Source organism: Cololabis saira, chromosome 24 (genome assembly GCF_033807715.1).
Source record: "Cololabis saira isolate AMF1-May2022 chromosome 24, fColSai1.1, whole genome shotgun sequence".
In the NCBI taxonomy this organism is placed as follows: domain Eukaryota; kingdom Metazoa; phylum Chordata; class Actinopteri; order Beloniformes; family Belonidae; genus Cololabis; species Cololabis saira.
Window position 1 is genome coordinate 16,791,124 of NC_084610.1, and position 21,632 is coordinate 16,812,755.

General features: G+C 41.9%; 1 protein-coding gene across 1 annotated transcript in view; it reads left to right on the plus strand.

The window, feature by feature from the left end:
* LOC133424832 (vang-like protein 1) overlaps positions 1-21,632 on the plus strand; it is a 74,114-nt gene that overhangs the window by 14,332 nt on the left and 38,150 nt on the right.

Consider the following 21,632-nt stretch of genomic DNA (forward strand, 5'->3'; position numbering starts at 1 on the left):
TCATTTTTGGTTTAATAAGAGCAAAGTTTGCACCTAAAGCCAATGGGGCAAATGTTCAATAAAAAAACAGCATATTTGAAATCATTTCTTTGCCTTTTGTCAATTCACAAAATAATCGTAATCGTAATCGAAAATCGGATTTTGAGAGAAAAAAATCGGGATTTTATTTTTGGGCAAAATCGAACAGCCCTAATTCTACGTCACAATGCCTGCAATCGGGGCTTATCCATCACTAATGTAACTTTTCAAAAATCACAAGTATTTAATTTAAGAGTAAGCTTCAGTGATCGGTACACAATTAAACAGTAAAATAACAAATAAAATGATAAGAAAAGAGGTAAAATAATAAATCCTGATGAGCCCACTTATCAGGCAACAGCCCAGTCTCAGCACACTGACCTGGAACTGTGTCCTCCACAAGCTCCTGCACCGAGGTGCTGGACGCCGGAAAAACTGGGCCAGTCCGATTTGCGGAGGATTTAGAGAGATTTATCAGTCAGTGAAATCAAAACAAGTTGGAATGATAATTGTGTTTATCAGGCTGGCCGAGACAGGCCATCTGGTATTCAGGGCCAAAGCCAGGAGGGAGAGTCCATTTCTGTGGAGATCCGGGCCGTTTCCGTCAGGAGGCTCCGTCCCGACCAACACCAGCACCGGGACATGGGTGCAGCGGGGCGCCTCATTGGCCGGAAGGCTCTTACCTGATCGGCTTTGTAAAAAGTCAAGCGTGTGTTTGCTGCGGGGGTGGGGCGAGGTCACGGTTAGTGCCAGCTCAAGCTGAGGGGCTGAGCCCCCCCCTCTGACATGGGCCGAGCTCAGACCAAGCTGAGCCAGGACTGCTGTTCACCGTCGCTCAGAGAGCCACCTCCACCCGAGCCATCATGCTGACGGAGACGCCCACAGAGGCAAGAGCAGAACATGGACTATGGGATGGACTATTTGTGGAATTGTAATACAAGGGTAAACACCGGGATAGTGTCTGGTACGTGTTTGTGAAGTGATTGACGAAAGACGATGATGCTGCTTGGATTCAGATGAGAGACAGATCGTATCTAGACTGATTGATCAGATAGCAGCGTGCCAGTGGAAGCTGGTTTGGTGCACGTTCAGACCTGAGGTTGAAGGTATCACTAGAGGGATTACAAGTGTTCTTGGTCAATTAGCAGTGACAGAAATGAGTTTTAAGTGTTATTTCTAACTGAGCAGTGTTAATACGTGTGTGGGTTTATCACATTACAGTAATCCCTGGTTTTTTTGCGGGGGTTACGTTCCAAATAGAACCCGTGATAGGTGAAATCTGCAATGTAGCAACCTTTTTATTTATTAATTTTTTTTACAATTATTATACAAGGCTTCAAATTGTGGAGATCAGCCCCGCCCCACCGCAATCCGATTAATTGGATTTGAACGAGAGAAAATGAAAAATGATTATGAAAAAAAAAATACAATAAGTACAGTAGGACAAATTGTGACTCGCTGCTCTTCTGACTGCGCCGTTGCATCCCGACTCTGTAGCGTCTTTTTCTTCTAAAGCCGCGGTGCAGGTGTGTTTTTTCGAGAGAAGAACATAGTTATGGGTCGTTGTTGTCCCTCTTTTTTCTTCTTATAAACCGACATGACACCATGGGATTATATCTGAGACTGTAATGAACGATTCATCAAAGGATCCCGTTCTTGATTTGCTGCTGAAGCTCATTGGCCGTTCTCAGCATTGTTGCTAAGCGACCAACGTTATAGAGGGTATGCATTGATGTCACTTCCCCACTGGACCAGCCCCCTTAAGCTGGGCATACACTGTGCGATATTTTAAATCGTATGAGACTGCCCCATCTCCCACTGCACGACTAGATCGCGGAGTTCAAAAGTTCAGAGCCCACGATTTATGTTCTCACACTGTACGACCCGATGCTCGGATGCGACCCGTCTGCTCACACTATACGATCATAATCCTCCCGTCGGACCTCTGTGTACTGGAACTCGAGGCCGGTTTTGGGGCAGGGGTGGGCTGTTCCAACCCAAACGTGCGTCCTGCCCACCTGATCAAAGGTTATGGGATCCTTTATTTTTTTATAATTATATATATATATATATATATATATATATATATATGTATATAGCTGTCGTAGCTGCTTCAACTGTGCGATGCCTTCACGAGGAGCGACCAGGATTTCAAACACGCTTGATTTTCTTGCGACCTCACGATTTGTGATCGGGAGCTCGTCGTGAGGTGTTAATCTCTCGTCGTTACCCCACGTACACTGCACGAGGCACGAGCAACGATTGGGTCAAAATCGGGCCCGATCAAAAAAAAGTTGCACGACTGGAAAATCGGCTCAAAACGAGCCGATAATCGCACAGTGTATGCCCGGCTTTACTCGCACTGAGTGGCAAAAATGGCTGCAAGTAGTAGAAGAAACTGTGGAGAAGACGGGATAACAGCCGATTATCGGCTTAAATTAAAGGCAGTTGGACTTGACATTGACCCGTACAGTTACCAGAAGAACCAGTGGTCCATGGACATTAATATTTGGCCACGAATCGAGTTTCCTGATATTTATATGAACTTAATTTCTACGCCGGGGAAATACACGAAGCAAAGCTTGAAGGCATACAAAAGTCTTGACGCTTGGTCCAACTTCAAGGCAGGATTTGTTGTAGAAATTAAAGTGATGAGGACACCGAACTTTATGATTTGGCCGTTTAACGTTAGCTACCCAAAAATCCAACATTACCTGATACAAAATGGGAACCGCAAATCCACGTTTCAGTGCCTGGAATCCAGTTGTTTCTGTGAATTGCAGCGATCCATTTGTCTCTCTTAAGCTTATTTTTCGGCAGTGTGTAAAACCATAACTCCGATTTCTTGCTAAATCTATGAGTACAGTCGATCGCACAACAGCTCTTTCCCATTTTAGATGTTTTGGAGTTGCTCAAACTGAAAGTCTACGCTGCCACTCAGTCTTTCTGCCACTCAGTCTTTCTGCCACTCAGTCTTTCTGCCACTCAGTGGGCGTAACCCGCAGTGAAGTCGCATCTGTGACCTCATGCGCGTTCCCTCTATAGCGATAAAAGATGATTCTACCATTTTTAAACAGAAAGGGAAGATCTGTGGCAGGCAGCACACATGCAGCTCTTGCATATCCACCAGCGACCTGTTGCAAACCGTCTCCTCCATGAGTGGAGAGACGATCCAGCATGATTTACTGACCTACTTGGCAGCGACTTCCTCTGGTGGGAAGGCTCTTCAGCAGACTCTGATGTGAGCCTGTGTTTTCGTCTGCGCACGGTGACTAATTCTAACGCTTGTCAGGATTTGCTGCACGGCCCAGCCGTGCTCTGTGTTTGGCTCCTCATGTCTTATTCATGCCGTGGCCTGCAGCGGTGCTGCTGACTCCGGCACTCGTAATCAGAGCTCCCAGCTCTACTGAGAGCAGGGCTCAGCGCAGATCCTGCTGCGTCTGCTCGGCTCGGGCGCCGAGGTCTTAGACTCGCATATGCTCGGCTATGCATGCGTCACCCCGGCCTCAGAGGCTCTGGGTGCAGCGCGGCGCTCATTACTCCGCTGCTGGGACCTCATCAGAGCCTCGGCTGGCAGAGCAGAGCAGTGCTGAGGGCAGGGATGTTCTCACGGCTGTCTGTGATGCCTCGCTGCAGACACTCAAGAAGAGCGCTTGTTTTACTAGGGCTGGGGATCCATTCAAACGTCAAGAATCGATTCCGATTCCGATTCTTAAGATTCAGAATCGATTATCAAGATTCGATCCGATTCGATTCCGATATTGATTTGGGTTAGTGTTATTAAAACTGTTTTTTGAGCTGTTGCATGAATTATATGATTGTAGTTATGCAACATATTAATACTATAATTATATTGAGATTCAACATCAAGTATTGGCAGCTAATGATGCTGTAAGGACCAATCAGCTCCCAGAATGCTGATAGAACTGCTTTCAGAAACATCGTGTGGCAGAATTATTTAAACAGATCCAGGGAGGAAACGGAGAAGGATGAAATCGGTTTTCATTCTGCCCATTTATGAGAATTTGTTTTTTAGCATTTTATGCAAATGTAACCCCAATACAGTATATAAAGCAAAGAAATATAGATAATTTATGCAATTATAACTGAAAACTTTAATGTTTTCATACCTTAAACATATTTAAGGGCAAAAACATGGCACCAGTTATTCTTGTGTCCAACAAAACTTTCCTTTTTTTGGGCATAAACAAAAAAAATACCAAAAGTTGTAATGTAATGATGAAAAAAAAAATCGATCTTTAGACATATGAATCAATTTTTAGGAATTACTATGAGATTTACAATCGGAAAATCGATTTTTTCAACACAGGCCTACTGCTGATGGGAGATCAATCAATCAATCAATCAATCAGATTTTATTTGTATAGCACCTTTCAGCCAGGTACATGAAATAGAAAGTGCTTAACATTTTGACTGAAAAATAATAATAAAAACTGGGAGACCAATGCACACTGACATACAATATAGTTAATGAAAATGAAATAATGATAAAAGTTCAAGAATTAATGCTAACAAATAATCAATAATCAGAGATGTTGGTGGATGTGGATTTCACAGCCTGCCAGGAAATATTCACAGGATGCAGAAGACATTCATGTCACAGAAATTTGTAGGCATGCTTTTACTGTTTTCAAAACTACTTTGCAGACAGAATGAGACTTCAGTCCCTATCAGTGTCAACATTTTCCTTAAATTCTTTATGATCTGGGCAGAGTTTCTCTCAAACACATACCAGTATCCATGATCTTTTGCATGTGCTCTGCTACTCATACATCTTTCAGACATCAGACTCCGAGCAGCTCTGTGGAAGAACACGCAATCTGCCGTTGTAGACACTTAACCCAGCCGGCTCCCTCGTACAAGTCATTCAGCCCAGCTGATGCTCCGGCAAGGCATCTGTTGTGTGTTCTGTGTGAGGAGACTGATGCCTTTTCATTGAAATTAGAATAAATGAAGGTGAGACAAACTGCTCCCGGTCAATTAATCACATAGCATGCAGTGCAAAGATGTTCTTATATGTCTCGAGGCTAGAGATGCACCGATCAGGATGATGAGGGCCGATCACCGATCACCAAAATCTGCTGATCCCGATATTGCCGATCAACGGTCACAGTGTGAAATCCATACATTCTTCAATATTGTTGTCTCATGTACACAACACTGACATTGTATTATTAGGTATAAAAATTAGGAGAGGATAATGTATCATGAATTGACCAGTGATTTATTGCAGGCTGAGGCAATATGCAATATTTCACACTCTAGAGACTCTTATGTAGTTTATTAACTTGAGCTTTCCTGTGGTAATAAATGTGTGTACAACACAACATGCAGTACACCAACACAGACAACAGCAGACATGTCACTCTCTTAGAGTTGATACAAGTTGTAAACTATAAACCTTAGTTTTCCTGAGGAAAAAGGAATAAATCCTAAAATAAGAAAATAATTATGAATGAAAGGTTTGCTAAAGCTTTAGCGATAGCATCCGCCGCGTGTGAGGAAACTCTTGTAGTGAAGCACAACTCTTCACACTAGAACTCCAAATGTCACTCGTGAAGCGACTGACACGACTGTCGTTATGCGTGAGGGTTAGTGAGAGTTAGGGTTTGGATGTGACTGTATAGTTTGTTATAACTCCAACGGGATTCCATTAGTGAAATATTTACGACGCAGCACCGCGTACCGCGGATCCAAGCTACTAACCACGCGGCTAAACCCGATGTCTGCTACAACGACAAACGGCTGATGATCAAGACATTTGAATCCATTACCTTACGATGTAGTTCTTCTTTATTTTTCTTGCTGTTGCTGCTGTCGTTTATAAGTCTCTGTTACAGGTGAGTTAGCGTCGTTGCTGCACGCTCCTTTTCTTTATATAGTCCTTGACTTGAGAAACGTTCAAATATCTTATCAGCTTCGTTGTGTTGAAATTATTTTATAACATTCCTCCTCGGGGTGTTTCCTTTGCACACACTTTCCAAACTGCAAATTTGTTGTCCTATTCGACGTGGAAAACTCCCACACCGGCGAGGCCGGCCACGCCTCCTTGGGACACCTGCGTCTGTGGGAACGCACATGCAGGCGGTTTGTTGTTGTAAACGTCATCGGATCGGCTGCTTTGAACTATTATTTTGAGAACACAGATCAAAACCGATAGGGGCACTATCGGCCGATAGCGATCGGTTGCCGATCGATCGGTGCATCTCTACTTGAGGCACAGATTTACTTGCAAGTGAACTTGCTTAAACAGAAATCTAAGACCTGTTCCATCAGCGCTGACATGTGCATATCAAAGGAAGCTGAAGCGCTGGACCCCGACATGCCCCGCTTATCTGGTATAAGTGTGTAAACGCCATCCAGGCCGTATGCTGTGGACAGTGCCAGCGGGTCATGGGTGAAAACTGCTTGAAAAATCTTGATTGCATGATGTGTTTGAACAGAACTCTTCTAGCTGGTTGCTCCAGTTTCAGAAACCAGTCCGTAGCTCCAGGCTGTATACTAATGGGAGAGCGTTAAAAGAAATACACATCTGAAAGTTTCTTTAGCAGCAGAGTCTGTAGATGGATCTATGTGTGATCGATCTCTGGCTCGTCCTCCTCTGGATTCGTGTTAATGACGATGGGCGTGAGTGGAGCTGCAGACTTCCTACAGCCGGGCTGATGCTGAATCAGCTGAGCATGTGACTCATTTAGTCTTTCTGTTTTTGTTGTACGTAAATGAACATGCTCGTAGCAGGAGGTAGATCTGAGTCACTCAGGATGATGCAGCAAGGCAGCGGTGTTGTACACGGTGTCAAACACTGATACACAAGAGAGCTTGCTCTCAGAAACAGCTCCTTCCTTTTCCAGCCCGTGATGAGAGAAAGGACGGCGGCAAGTATCGGATATGCATGTTTCTGCATAAAAGGAAGGAAAAGCTCCATATTGTTTTGATGTTTTGATGTTTTGATGCGATCAGGCACACTCTGTCAACGTAAGAGTGAGAGGCAATTTGGCTTGAAATGCACTTGAACGTGTTTATTTGCATGACTTACATTTGATTGCATAACCTTTATAGTTTAAAGCCAACTTAAGGGGAATTAACGCCGTGTGACATCATGCCTCTAAAGGGTGACGTCCCAATGGTGCCGGCGTTTCCCACACACATAATATCCTCCTGCTGTCTTCCATCTTCACGGAAGAGGAAACTGTTGCCGGACTCTTAGTGCAGCATTTGCCACATGAAATATTGAAGTGGCCAGTTCTAAAAATCCAACTCTGCTCTTCCTCCCCATCTTCTCCTGGCTCCCCAAACTCACGGCCCTCTTCCTCCCTGTTTCAGCACCCCCCCCCACAGCCCAATCCACCCAATTAAGCTCAGCTGCTTTGTGGTCGCAGCTGTTTGCCAACTAGAGCTGAATGTTTACCGTGAAGTGTTCGGTAAGAGCAACCAGACCGCTTGGCATTCCTCAGTCGGCGGCTACGCAGGTAGTTTCACTGTCGGCCATCGTAAGGGGGTGAAATCCGGGCAGCCATGTCCAGAAACTGGAGGAGGCAGAGGGCTTGTGTCCATGTGTGGGATCCCTTCTTCCTGGTGAGTGCTCTACGGTTTCCTGCAGCGGGGTGTGAGTGTGTCGTAGTGGAGGGGGGGCTGCCAGCCCTGAGGGATGGAGGGAGGAAAACACGATGCTGGATTTTGAAGGGACAGGTTAGGAAGGGTTAAAAAAACCTCTGTTATCAGTAGGAATGGGCGATATTTAACCGTTCACGATAAACCGTCAAAAAAATTCCCCACAGTAAGAATTTGTCATCTCGCGGTAAAAACGATAAATTCCTGTTGACGACGTTTTTGTGTAAAGATGATTTATGGTTCTGTGTTAAATCCACGCACAACGTACGTGAAGGAAGGAAGGAAGGAAGGAAGGAAGGAAGGAAGGAAGGAAGGAAGGAAGGAAGGAAGGAAGGAAGGAAGGAAGGAAGGAAGGAAGGAAGGAAGGAAGGAAGGAAGGAAGGAAGGAAGGAAGGAAGGAAGGAAGGAAGGAAGGAAGGAAGGAAGGAAGGAAGGAAGGAAGGAAGGAAGGAAGGAAGGAAGGAAGGAGCGAACGAGCGAGCGAGCCAGAAAGAAAGAAAGGAGCCTGAAAGAAAGAAAGAAAGAAAGAAAGAAAGAAAGAAAGAAAGAAAGAAAGAAAGAAAGAAAGAAAGAAAGAAAGAAAGAAAGAAAGAAAGAAAGAAAGAAAGAAAGAAAGAAAGAAAGAAAGAAAGAAAGAAAGAAAGAAAGAAAGAAAGAAAGAAAGAAAGAAAGAAAGAAAGGATAAATTCCCATTGATGATGTTTTGTGTAACAAACATGGCGGATCTAGTTATCAGTAGGGATGGGAATCGAAAACTGGTTCTTGTTGAGAACCGGTTCCCAGTGTTTCAATTCCTTGGAATCGTTTGCCTTTTTTACAAACAATTCCCTTATCAATTCCAGTGGGCGCGAATGACGTCACAACGCATGTTGCATAGTTACGCAACGTGCGTGGTGACGTCATTCGCGCCCAGCAGAAAAACATGACGACAAAGCGGCATAAACGCTCAAAAGTTTGGTTACATTTTACCAAAAAGGACAGGACGACTTGCAATACTTGCAATGTGGATATTTCAACAAAGGCAGGAAACACTAGCAACATGCAAAAGCATTTGCATACACAGCATGCATTAACTTTGAATGAATGTCGCGTGTTGGATCTCTTCCGAGTCCGGAGTGAATCTTCTCAACCTAGCAGCAGCGACAACGTTAGCCAGTCTGCTGTTAATACTGCAGGTAACTAACAAACTAACCCTGCCTATCATGTTAGGGCCAAGGCTGGGGGCGTCTTAAGACCTCACTGTTGACCTCACTTGTATTTTTTTGTTCAAAGATATAAAACCAAGTTGATGCTAATCGACCTGTTTGTTCTCCTTTTTCCCAAATGAGAATCGATAAGAGAATCGATAAAGAATCGAATCGTTAAACAGAATCGAAAATGGTATTCGGAATCGCAAAAATCGTATCGATTCCCATCTCTAGTTATCAGTAAGTCGAGATGGGAACAACACTCAACAAAGTTGACTAGACTGGACTGGACTGGACTGGGCGTGGATGGACATCTGAGATCATAGCTCCTTTGGCTTGATACCTTGGAGGGATTTTCTGTCACTCTCTGTGAGCTTGATATGGGATTTCTTGCTACTAGGTTGTTCTCTCAGATGTAAGTCGCTTTGGAGAAAAGTGTCTGCTAAAAGACAGTAGTAAAATCACAGTAGTAGCTTTGTGGCTCTTCTTTGTCTTCAGACCGCATCCACACAACTAGCCACATTGTCCAACTCTGGCATGGTCCTGGTAAAGGATCTTCACAGTGCCTGTCTCCCTTCTCCAGTGGTACTGGTGCAGCCCACACAGAAAGGCTTGCTGGGCCCAGACTTGGCCACATATCCAGCAGACACGGCCCTGTTCTTCATCTCCTCCTCTCCTCTGGGCCATGTAGGGCCCTCACATCCCTGTCAAACCAGTCCTTGGCCGACATCACACCGGACCGGACTGAAGTGGCTCAATTCTGAATGGAGTCAGAATGGAAATTCAGATTTTTGTGTCCATACAGTCTAAAAGGTCAAACACGAGTCACATCATCTGATAAAAAGCTTTTACAAAGTTGGGACCAGGGAAAATCTCTTGAATTCCTGTTTTAGGGCTTAATAAGATCAGGTAGTGGCCCGGCAACGAGCCGTCTCCAGCTACGTGACTAACTTGGCCACAAATGCTCTCGCTCCACCTGCTGTTTACTCTGTATTTGACCAACCTTGGGTTTATTCTCATTGTTGAAATCAAAACACTTCTTTCATCTGTTAAAACTTTCTAATTTGTCCAGCACTTTTGTCAGGACTGTGGGGGTCAAATAAAAAACAAAGCAGTCATCACCCCACTACAGCTCGGAGACTTAGTTTCCATCAAAAATAGCTTTCTAAAGACATGAAACCACTTCATAGAGGCCAGCATTTGCATATATCTATATATATCATACTTAATAATGTATTAATAATTATGTATGTAATATGTATGTACTGTATGTATGTATGTATGTATGTATGTATGTATATATATATATATATATATATATATATATATATATATATATGTATGTATATATATGTATATATATGTATGTATGTGTATATATATATATCTAAATAAATTAAATTATATATAAAATATATTCAAAAAATATATATATATGTAGGATTTAAGGCAGGATTTGTTGGTGAAATTAAATTGATGAGGATACCAAACTTTACGATTTGACCGTTTAACGTTAGCTACCCAAAAATCCAACATTACCTGATACAAAATGGGAACCGCAAATCCACGTTTCGGTGCCTGGAATCCAGTTGTTTCTGTGAATTGCAGCGATCCATTTGTCTCTCTTAAGCTGATTTTTCGTCAGTCTGTAAAACGATAACTCTGATTACTTGTTAAATCTATGAGTACAGTCGATCGCACAACAGCTCTTTCCCATTTTAGATGTTTTTCAGTTGCTCAAACTGAAAGTTTACGTTGCCGCTCAGTCTTTCTGCCACTCAGTCTTTCTGTGGGCGTAACCCGCTGTGAAGTTGCATCTGTGACGTCATGCGCATTCCCTCTGGTGTGTTGCTCTGGTTTGCGTAGAGAGGCCAACATGCCGGGACTGTCTGCTGCAGATGTGGGCCTGCAGCTTCTGGCTCTGCTAGATTAGGGTTGTTGGGCCTCCAGTCGGCCGGATGGACAGGTTGTGTGTTACCCCCCCCACACACACACACATGCACACATAAACACACGTGTGGCTGTGTCAGCGACACCACAGCGTTTACTGGGTCAGAAGCAATGGATGGAGAGTGGGGCCGAGGCAAGAGACAAGCAGAGAATGAGGTGAACCGGGGAGGATGCCTTGAGGGGGAAACGGAGAGAGGACAAGCAACGGAGGAAGAGAAAGGCATCTTTGAGTGGAGGGCCATGACACCTAATTGGTGTGTTGTTTATTTGAGCTGCCGACTGGACTCAGATTTTTCATCGTTGTCCTCCTCTGGTCATCCTCACCCTCTCTCCCTCTCTCCCTCCCTCTCCATCAATCCTTTTATCCCCCCCAACACACTCCAGCTGCAGTCAGGACAGCCCACGTGATTCCTCACCCCCCCCCTCCCAACTCCTTTTCATCTCTCCCACTCTCCACGCTCCCTTGCTCTCTGTCTTTCTTCATAAAGCCTGTACATTATGCACCAAGTGAGCACACAGTCCCATACGATCTCCCCCCAGGCACCGTGGGGGGAGATTTCTATATAAAGGCAGATAAGGGGCTGTACTGTAGATCAGGAGAGTCAGTGAGGTCACTCTCGCTCAGACTCTGGGATGGATCGGAGCAAGGAAGGCAGCAACTTTGTACCAACGGGACATTTGTGTGAACCGGGCTGAGGACGAGTGTTGGAGACGAGGGTTTCTGGATGATGGAGGCAGGGGAGGAAGTTTTGCAGGTTCTGGAGGTTTGTGAGGCTTTAGAGGAGAGAAAGGAAGTGATTGTCACCACAGAAGAAGACTCAAACACTAACTCCCCCCCAGCCACCAGCTGTGGACCAGGGACTCAAACAAGTCAGGTAAAAGTTAACCGAGACGTTCCTGACTCACTGGAAACAATGCTGAGTGACGAGGTGCTACATAAACAACAGATGTTTAGTTTTCGTGTCTCGTGTTGCTTTAGTTCCTAATGGAATCATTTGCATGAGATCTGATGCGTGCACACTCAGGTCGGGGTGCATTTGTCATGCAGCGTGATAATAACATTAGTCCTGGTTTGTGTTGCTACATCCAACGTTGCTGCATGACAGGATGTTTGTGAAAGCAGCTGATGCGGAGAGGAAACGCTGGTCTTTGTCACTCCTGACCGCGGTTGGACCGTACGTTTCTCTTGAACTTTTGGCACGACAAACATTAACAGTATAAATGCACTTATGAATTATAATGCAATAGTAAAGGACACAAAAATAACAACACATCAACAGTACGCCTTGACTAAGGGTGCTTCCACACCTGTCCCGTTTGGAGCAGTTTTTCCGAAACAGGGAGCGTTTCCCCCTAAAGATTGGTTCGTTTGGTATATGTGAACACAGCAATCACGCTCGGATGCGGGACAAAACAAGTGAGCCGAGATCGTCTAGGAGAGGTGGTCTCGGCTCACTTCCATTTCAGATCTGGAGCGGTTCGTTTGTATTGAGAACATAATCGATACTTTGGTTCAACACTCGCTTACGATTAGGGTTGCCACCTTTCAGAAATAGAAATAAAGGACGCCCCGATTTCAGCAGCGCAGGAGCCAAAAAAAAGCCCCAAAACTTCTAAACTGAATAAAAATGTGTTTATTTTATATGAAAAAACAAAATGCTTTGATTTAAAGTTTAAAGTGCTTTAATAGCATTGAACTTGCATGACTGTACAGACAGCCAAACATACTAGCAACTGAAATATCCTCCTATGCTACGTATGTCCACATCAGCCCAGATGTATAATATAGCCTACAGGTGAAGAATATGGTGTAAAAGTTAATTTATTTCAATAATTCAACTAGAATATGGTGTAAAAGTTAATTTATTTCAATAATTCAACTAGAATATGGTGTAAAAGTTAATTTATTTCAACAATTCAACTAGAATATGGTGTAAAAGTTAATTTATTTCAACAATTCAACTAGAATATGGTGTAAAAGTTAATTTATTTCAATAATTCAACTAGAATATGGTGTAAAAGTTAATTTATTTCAATAATTCAACTAGAATATGGTGTAAAAGTTAACTTAATTCAATAATTCAACTAGAATATGGTGTAAAAGTTAATGAAAATACGGTACAAATCGTGTCCCGTATTAGTTCAATACAGGACGCAGCATTTTTTTCTCAAATAAGGGACAATTCCGTATTTTACGGGACGGGTGGCAACCCTACTTACGATGCTCCATAGTTGTTGTTTTTCCCGGGGTACAGAAGAGGAAACTCCTTCCACGTTCATTTCTTACCAATGAGAGAACAGTTGGTTCGTGCATGGCATTTGTTAACAGCTTTGAACTGCTGCCTTGTGAACACAGACGCCACAAGCGAAAAACGAAACAACTGTATCGATTTAGCCCCTGAATCGGAACAAAACAAACGGGCCACAGGTCTGAAAGCACCCTTACTATATGAGAAACTCATTCATCCAAAACTGTATGTTTGTTAGTGCTGGTCACTTCGATCAGAGCTGAGTATCGCAGTCCAGGTCCAACAGAAAGCAAGGGTCAGTCCGGGTCCAACTGAACTCTGGTTCAACATGATCTGGATTGACAGGTTGAGGACGGTTCTGGTCTGCTACTGTCTCCCCTGAAACAGATTTCCTGGGCACAGGGCTGTTTGGACCATCTTTGCTGTCTTTGTACGATGCAGAGTTTTTGTCTCTTCTTCTCTTACAGTTGTGCAGCAGTTCATTTAGGTTTGTGAGCATTTGTTTTTGCACAGGGGCAGCACGGTGGCTTGGTGGTTAGCAGCACTGTTGCCTCACAGCAAGAAGGTTCCCGGTTCGACTCCCTGGCCCCTTGGGGGCCTTGCTGTGTGGAGTTTGAATGTTCTCCCTGTGCTTGCATGGGTTCCCTCCGGTTACTTCCTCCCACAGTCCAAAAACATGCGTAGTAGTTTAATTGATGATTCTAAATTGCCCGTAGGTGTGAGTGTCTGGTTGTCTGTGTATCTATTGGCGATTTTACGCTAATATCTACTAAGCCCTACTCGACTCTCCACGCCTCGTTTCGACTCGAAGAAGAAGACAACAAGACTAAAGATGTAGAATCTGGAGGAGATGATAAATGTGCTGCTGGGTCTGTGGCTTGTGTTCGATACCAAGTTAAAAAATGAGAGTTAGAGATGATTCAAGCGGCAACGCTTTCTTTGTTTTTGTTCGTTTGTCTCAGCGCTGCTGAGCTATGAAGTGACAGAGCTCCTGGTGGATCTAGTCGTTCCTTATCGCCTGTCTTAGATCCCTTTTTAATTCTCTCCTCAGCCACCAGGTTTATGAACATCTGCACCTCAGAGTTGGATCACCAAACAGACTTTTGCTGCCATTGCCGGTCGAATAAAATGAACAAGAAGCCGTCAAGAGTTTCTCTTTCTCTGATTTCCACCTCCTGACTCAGACGTCTTGACTCCAACCCCCCGACCAATCGGTGGCCTGTAGTGTGATGACGTCAGATACAGCCGACTCAGCCGCTTACAACCTCGACAGAATAGATATAGAAAAGTATCTACTCTGCACGTTAGACCCCTAGAGGAAAAGAACCAAACCGAGGAGAGTCGAGTCGGGCTGAGTAGGTACTAGTGGAAAAGCGCCATATGTGGCCCTGCGATGGACTGGTGACCTGTCCAGGGTGGACCTGCCTCTCACCTGTGATGAGCTGGGATAGGCTCCAGCAGACCCCCGACACCCTGCAAAGGAGGTAGTGGGTATAGAAGATGGATGGGTGGATGTTTTTGCAGCAATCCAACTGAGATTTTGACCTGCAACACTTAACCACTTTTCTGTTGTACATCTCTGAGACTATTTTCCCGTTCCACGACCTAATTATGTAGGGCGCTTTGGCAGCCCCTGACTTGACTTTAGAATACTTTTAATGATGTTATGGTGCCTTAGTCTTGTGGCTGCAGGTTCAACATCTCTCTTTTGTCTGTCCAAACACTGTTTCAGGAGGCCTTTGGTTTGTTTAGATGCAGCTTTACAAGCCCCAGCTGGGCTCCCATGTTAATGTACTTTATTTATATAGCCCTTTTCAGCCACCCCTAGGTGAGCCAAAGTGCTTTACAGAATAAAACATACAGAAATACAACATACAATCATAAGACAGAGAAAAAAATAAATGGAATAAAAGAAAAAGAGTAAAAAGTGTCACCACCCTACTGGGTATTAAAAGCTAAATCTAAATAAATAGGTTTTAAGGTCAGAGATGGTGCATAAGTTGCAGGGGAGCTTGTTCCAGAGCCGGGGGGCGATTGAAAAGGCTTGGTCACCCCAGCGCTTGAACTTTGACCTGGGCACTTCCAACAACAGTTGGTTTGAGGATCTCAACGCCCTGCCATGCTCACACACCGTTAAAAGCTCAGATAAATAGGGGGGGGCAAGGCCGTTGAGGGCTTTAAAAACAAACATTAAAAGTTTAAAATCAATTCTATAATGGACAGGAAGCCAATGGAGTGAATAGAGGACTGGAGTAATGTGCTCACGTCTTTTAGTGTTAGTTAAAAGACGGGCAGCTGCTTTCTGCACTAGTTGAAGGTTAATAGAGGACGTGGAGACGCCAACATATAGAGCATTACAATAGTCTAATCTCCAGCTGATCAGAGCGTGAACAGCTTTCTCCAGGTCGTGACGATTTAAAAAAGATTTCACTTTGGCTAGGAGGCGTAACTGATAAAAACCTGTCCTAACGACATTATCAACTTGTCTGTCAAATTTGAAAAAACTATCAAAATCACACCCAGATTTCTGACATAAGGACCGAAAGAATCACTACTTCTGTCATCGTCTTCCTCCTCCTCCTCCATGTCCTTTTCTAGAGAGAAGAGACTTTCCCTCACATGTCCAGTCTTTGTAGTCGCCTCCCTCCCTAATCCTGGCGGTTTAGCAGCCGGGCAGCGTGTCCCCACTGTGTTTAGACGGCAGCGCCGAGCCCCTTTGAAAGGCCTGTTGCTATATTTTACACAAACATAAACACAACACCTCACCTCCCAGGAGTGAGCAGAGTGCACTCGTTCCTGCAGAGCGAGGAGCTTTGTTTGCGCTCCACTCTCAACCGAATAAAGGAAAACAGGCTTTTAGCGGACGGCTGATTGACTGTGAGAGAGAGTTACCGTTATTTACACTCTGGTGGAGACAAAAGGCAGAAAATGCATTTCTGAAAGCTTTGTTGATGTGTGCTGGCACTGTTTTTCTTTTTTCTGCGGTACAATATGTCAGTTACTCTGGCCTGCACTGCTAAAATGAGTTTTTTATCTCACTGTTTTGACTAAAACCGCTGAAAATGTGCAAATTATCACCCAATACACCCTTACCTAAGGCATAAGACCGTAGACGCAGGAAGTGTTTATAGACTTAGCAGCTACTGTTTCATGTTGCACTTATTTTGCAGCATAACTGGATTTTTATCAGAGTAATTTTGTTTGTTTGCACATTCTGCATCCCGTCACTGCTCTCTCCGTGTTGCCGCCGTATCTTTGTTTGGCTCAAAGGTGATGGAGACAGTTTGGGGCCATGCAGTTTTGCTGTTATGGAGGTTTTTAGGAGAAATTTCCAGACCTACTTTTGGGTGTTAAAATGTCTGTGACTTGTTTGGATAAGCCTGTGTTGAAAAAATACATTTTCCGATTCTAAATCGATTCTCATATTAATTCCTAAAAATCGATTCGTATGTCTAAAGATCGATTTTTTTTCATTATTACATTTTTGCCTGGTGAACTTTAATCCCTGTAGTCAAGTCATTTAATTCACACATGCGCTGTTGAGCTGTTGCAATTTCTTTCTTTTTTTGCGCTTTAAATGGATATTGAAAGGCATGTTTGAGTTATTTATTTCTTAGTTATTTATTTCATACGAATAACTTGGATTTTTTTGTTTATGCCCAAGAAAGGAATGTTTTGTTGGACATGAGAGTAACTACTGCCATGTTTTTGCCTTTAAATATGTTTAAAGGTATGAAAACATTAAAGTTTTCAATTATAATTGCATAAATTGTCTATATTTCATTGCTTTATATACTTTCTCGGGGTTACATTTGCATAAAATGCTGAAAACCAAATTCTCAAAAATTAAAAACCAAAAAAGACAGAAAATGGAAAAGATTATAATGGAATGTGGGAAAAAATAAAAGCGATTTCATCCGTCTCTGTTTGCTGCCCTGGATCTGTTTGGTAACTCTGACCCACACGATGTTCCTGAAAGCAGTTCTATCAGCATTCTGGGAGGTGATTGGTCCTTACAGCATCATTAGCTGCAATACTTGCTGTTGAATCTCAATATAATGCTAGTATTAATGTTGCAGAACTACAGTCATATAATTCATGCAACAGCTCAAAAAACAGATAATAACACTAACCCAAATCAATATCGGATCGAATCAAATCCTGATCATTGATTCTGAATCTAAAGAATCGGAATCGAATCGATTCTTGACATTTGAATCGATCCCTAGCCCTATGTTTGGATCAGTTTACTGCAGAGATGCAGCTCAAAAACAGCCTCTTTAACTTTTTGTTCAACTCCTGAAGATGGCAAGGCTGCATGATTCCACTCCGGTTCTGATAATGTCACAGTACCCTGCAAATCTGAAACACAGATATTTAGAAGAAACAAAGCGACAGGTTTATGCGATCCCAACATTTTTGAGGGCATAGTTACTGTAGTGGTGAGAACACGTCATTTCACTTCCTTTACTCAGCTGTTTCCTTCCAGCGTAGCACCTCAGCTCCTCCCATTGCCCAGGAATTACTTATAAAACCTCATCTGGGTCACATAAATCACTGCAGTTGGAGGACGTTAGCGGCCCTGACAGGTGCTCAGCTGACGTGTGTGCGTTCTCCTTCTCGCTGTCTTTTTATTGGACATTTTTATCGTCTTCTTCCATCTCTTCTTCCCCTAACTTCATTGCATTTCCTTCAAGTTCACTTTTTCTCCCCAGGGTTGTTTGTACTGAGTCAGATCGGTGTTATGGTGATTGGTTAATCCTGGGAGGAAATGTGGGTCAGCAGAGTCTATTTTTAGTCACAGTGTTGGAGGGAAAGCCCAGGTACAGGAATGTTCAAAAGTGTTTCTTTCAAGACCAACTTTTCTGTATTGCACATATTATTATTATTATTATTATTATTATTATTATTATTATTATTTATTTTTTTTATTATTATTTTTATTATTTTTATTATTATTATTATTATTATTATTATTAACAATATTGTTATCATTAACATCCTCATTATTATTATTTTTATTATTAGTAACATCATCATTATTGTTATTATTATTATTATTATTATTATTAACATTATTTGTATCATCATCATTATTAATATTATTATTATTAACATTATTTTTATCATCATTATTATTAATATTATTATTATTAACATTATTTATATTGTTATTATTATCATCATTATTATTATTATTATCATTAACATAATTTACATTATTGTTATTATTATCATTATTATTAACATTATTTATACTATTGTTATTATTATCATCATTATTATTGTTATTATTATTAACATTATTTTTATTAACATTATTTTTATCATCATTATTATTATTATTATTATTAACATGATTTATATTATTGTTATTATTATCATCATCATTATTATTATTATTGTTATTATTTTTAACATCATCATTATTATTATTATTATTATTAACATTATTTTTAGCATCATTATTATTATTATTAACATTATTTTTAGCATCATTATTATTAATATTATTATTATTAACATTATTTATATTATTGTTATTATAAGTAGTAGTAGTGGTAGTTATTTTTATACTTTCCATCTTCAGTTTAGCCAGCCAAAAAGGCTTTTCCTGTCCCATTATTTGGTTTATTTTACATTGTAGTTGGGCTCGCCGCCACACTGTCACTCACCTGCTCCGAACTAATCATCGCCTCTCTGCCATGTCGCCTTCACTCAGAGCCGACCTTCCACCTTTCCCGTCCTTCATTGTTTATGTTTTGAATGTCTGGCCTTCCGGCCGCAGCAGCCCCTTGTGTTGAGTTCTCACAAGCTAGGAGCGGGATAATTACTGCTCTGAGCCGTAATCCTCGCCGTGACGTGACACAACCCCGGACATGTGAACATGTTTTTAAACTGATCGTCACTGCAGACATCTGACTAATCCTGGCTCGCACATACAAAGGTGTTTCTCTCAACAACATGCACTTTTGAAGCAGCGCCGTCTAACTGGAGGTATGAACGCGAGCGATCGGTGTGTGCTGCTGTGATTCATGCCTCCCCTGGGTGTTGTTGAAGCACGCTACAGTCAGAGAGGCTCTCTTTATTACACCTAATGCCTATTGACTTCCTGTTTTCAAGCTCACACACACGTTGCCTGCTTGCCTTCGCCCATCAGACGGTGAATCGACCGGTTCAGGGCGCGAGAACCTGTTCACAGGTAATAGAAGAGAGTCACTGCACACCACAGCAGAAAAAAATGTCAACGATGCGTTTACAAGTCGTCTAGGCGTGCCAAGATTTATGACTCTTTTTTTTTTGTCTGCATATATATTAATGGTTAATACCATGTTGGTAAAAACCTAAGGCAGGCGTCTTCAACCTTTTTTAGCCCGTGGATGAGAGAAAAACAGAGCAGGGACCCCCGCTTGTAATTCTAATTTTTTCCCTTTTTTTAACGTGTCACATTTTAAGCCTGGCTTATAATAACTTTTGAATGTGTTTTATTCTGCTTATATCACCTTATTAACCAATTCCTGACTGGGTTATTAGCTCACATGTGTTTATGGTTGAGAAAACTTTGGCCTCGTCAGACGTGGAAGGAGTAACGTTAGGCCGAGCTGTAACGTTACAATCTCCAGCTTTAGGCTTCGTTGTTGTCACAAATTTATCCATCAGGTCTTACTAGTGTTAAATCTGAAGTCAATTTCGCAACACATTTTTTTTTCTTAAACAGCTAGCTAACTCGTTTTTCCGCTCTAAAGTTGACATTAATCACATGACTCACGTCATGGGAATCATTATTTAGAGTTGTAGACTAAATAGTTATTGTCAAAAGTAGATTATTATCACCTGTTAATGGAGTTTTCTCAATATGAAAATTTTTTAATTTATATATATATATATATATATATATATATATATATATATATATATATATATATATATATATATATATATATATATATATATATATGTATATGTGTATACATATATATATGTATATATACATATATATGTATGTATGCATTTTTAATATATAATATATATCATATATATTTTAATATATCATATGTATTTATTTCATTAATATATAACGAGCACACAAGCCTTGGAGATCTGTAAGAGAAAAATCAAACAGACACGAGAACAAGCAGAGACACAAACAGCAACCGTTCAGGTCCCTGAGACTGAATCAAAGCTAGACTACTGCGATTATCTTTCCCCCAAAACTGTGAGTGAGTATGTAGGTGAGTGAGCAGGTGTGTATGTCTGTGTAACTGTGAGTGTGTAAAGATTTATGACTCTTAATTAAACCAAAGCATGCGGCTCCACCTTTTGCTCTGCTGACAAGAGAAACCCGAGATGTTGCTTTAGTTCTGTGTGGAGGATGTGTTTTGTCAACATTTTAATCTAATAGTTCATCATAAATAAGTGTCAACCACATTTGTGCCAACTTTTAGAAATGATTGATAGGCCCATGCCGGGTGGCTGGTGCTCGGCTGGGTCCTGGTCCATCACCGTAGGTTTCCTGGCTGCCTCCTCCTGTGGTCATGGGGGGCTCCGCCCGGGGCTTCCCTCTGTCGCTGGTGGGAGGGGGCGGGGCTTGCTGGGGGGGCGGGGCTTGCTGGGGGGGTTTCCTCCCGCCCTCTTCTGGTCCTCCGTGGGACTGGTGGTGGCCTAGGTTCGGGTTTCTTCCTTGTCGGCTTCTGGTCTCTCGGTTGGCGGGGTTGTGCACTCCCTCCTCCACTATAGTTACAGTTCAGGTAGAGCATAGTTTTGACTTTACACACACACAGTTACACAGAAACACACACCTGCTCACTCACCTACACACTCACTCCACAGTTTTGGGTGACGGATAATTGCAGTAGTCTAGCTTAGATTCAGTCTCAGGGACCTGAAATGGTTGCTGTTTGTGTCTCTGTCTGTTCTCGTGTCTGTTTGTTTTTTCTCTCAGATCTCCAAAGCTTGTCTGCTCGTTGTGCATTTGCCTGTGTTTTTCGTGTTTTAGACTAGCAGCGGATGTCACCCCACACCCCGCCTCCCCTTCACATTTAAAAAAAAAAAAATTAATAAAAAAAAAATATATATATATATACCGGGTATGTATGAATTAGGGCTGTTCGATTAATCGATTTTAAATCGTAATCGCGATTATGTAATTAGAACGATGTTAAAATGTGAAAATCGTAAAATCGATTTTTCACTTTTTTTTTTTTAATTTTTTTAATTTTTTTTTTTTTTTTTTTTTTTTACCTTGTCTGCACACATAATAATGATTGATACCATATTAATGATTGATGGAATAGCAAATGTAATGACTGACATTACACACCTCTACCTCCTTCATGGGTTGCATTATTATTTAGCATGCAAAGACCCAGTTTAGTTTAATTAGAAAATGTCTTGTTTTATTTAATTGGAAATATAACTTACTGTATGTTTGCAAGTGCTGATTTGCTGATTTTTTTTCAGTGATAAAACTTTATATTTTAAAACTTTTTTTCAGCTTATTTTACAGAGTTTTGCACTTTATTCATTAATTGTTGGTTTAATAAGAGCAAAGTTTGCACTTAAAGCCCAATGGGGCAAATGTTGCCTTTTGTCAATT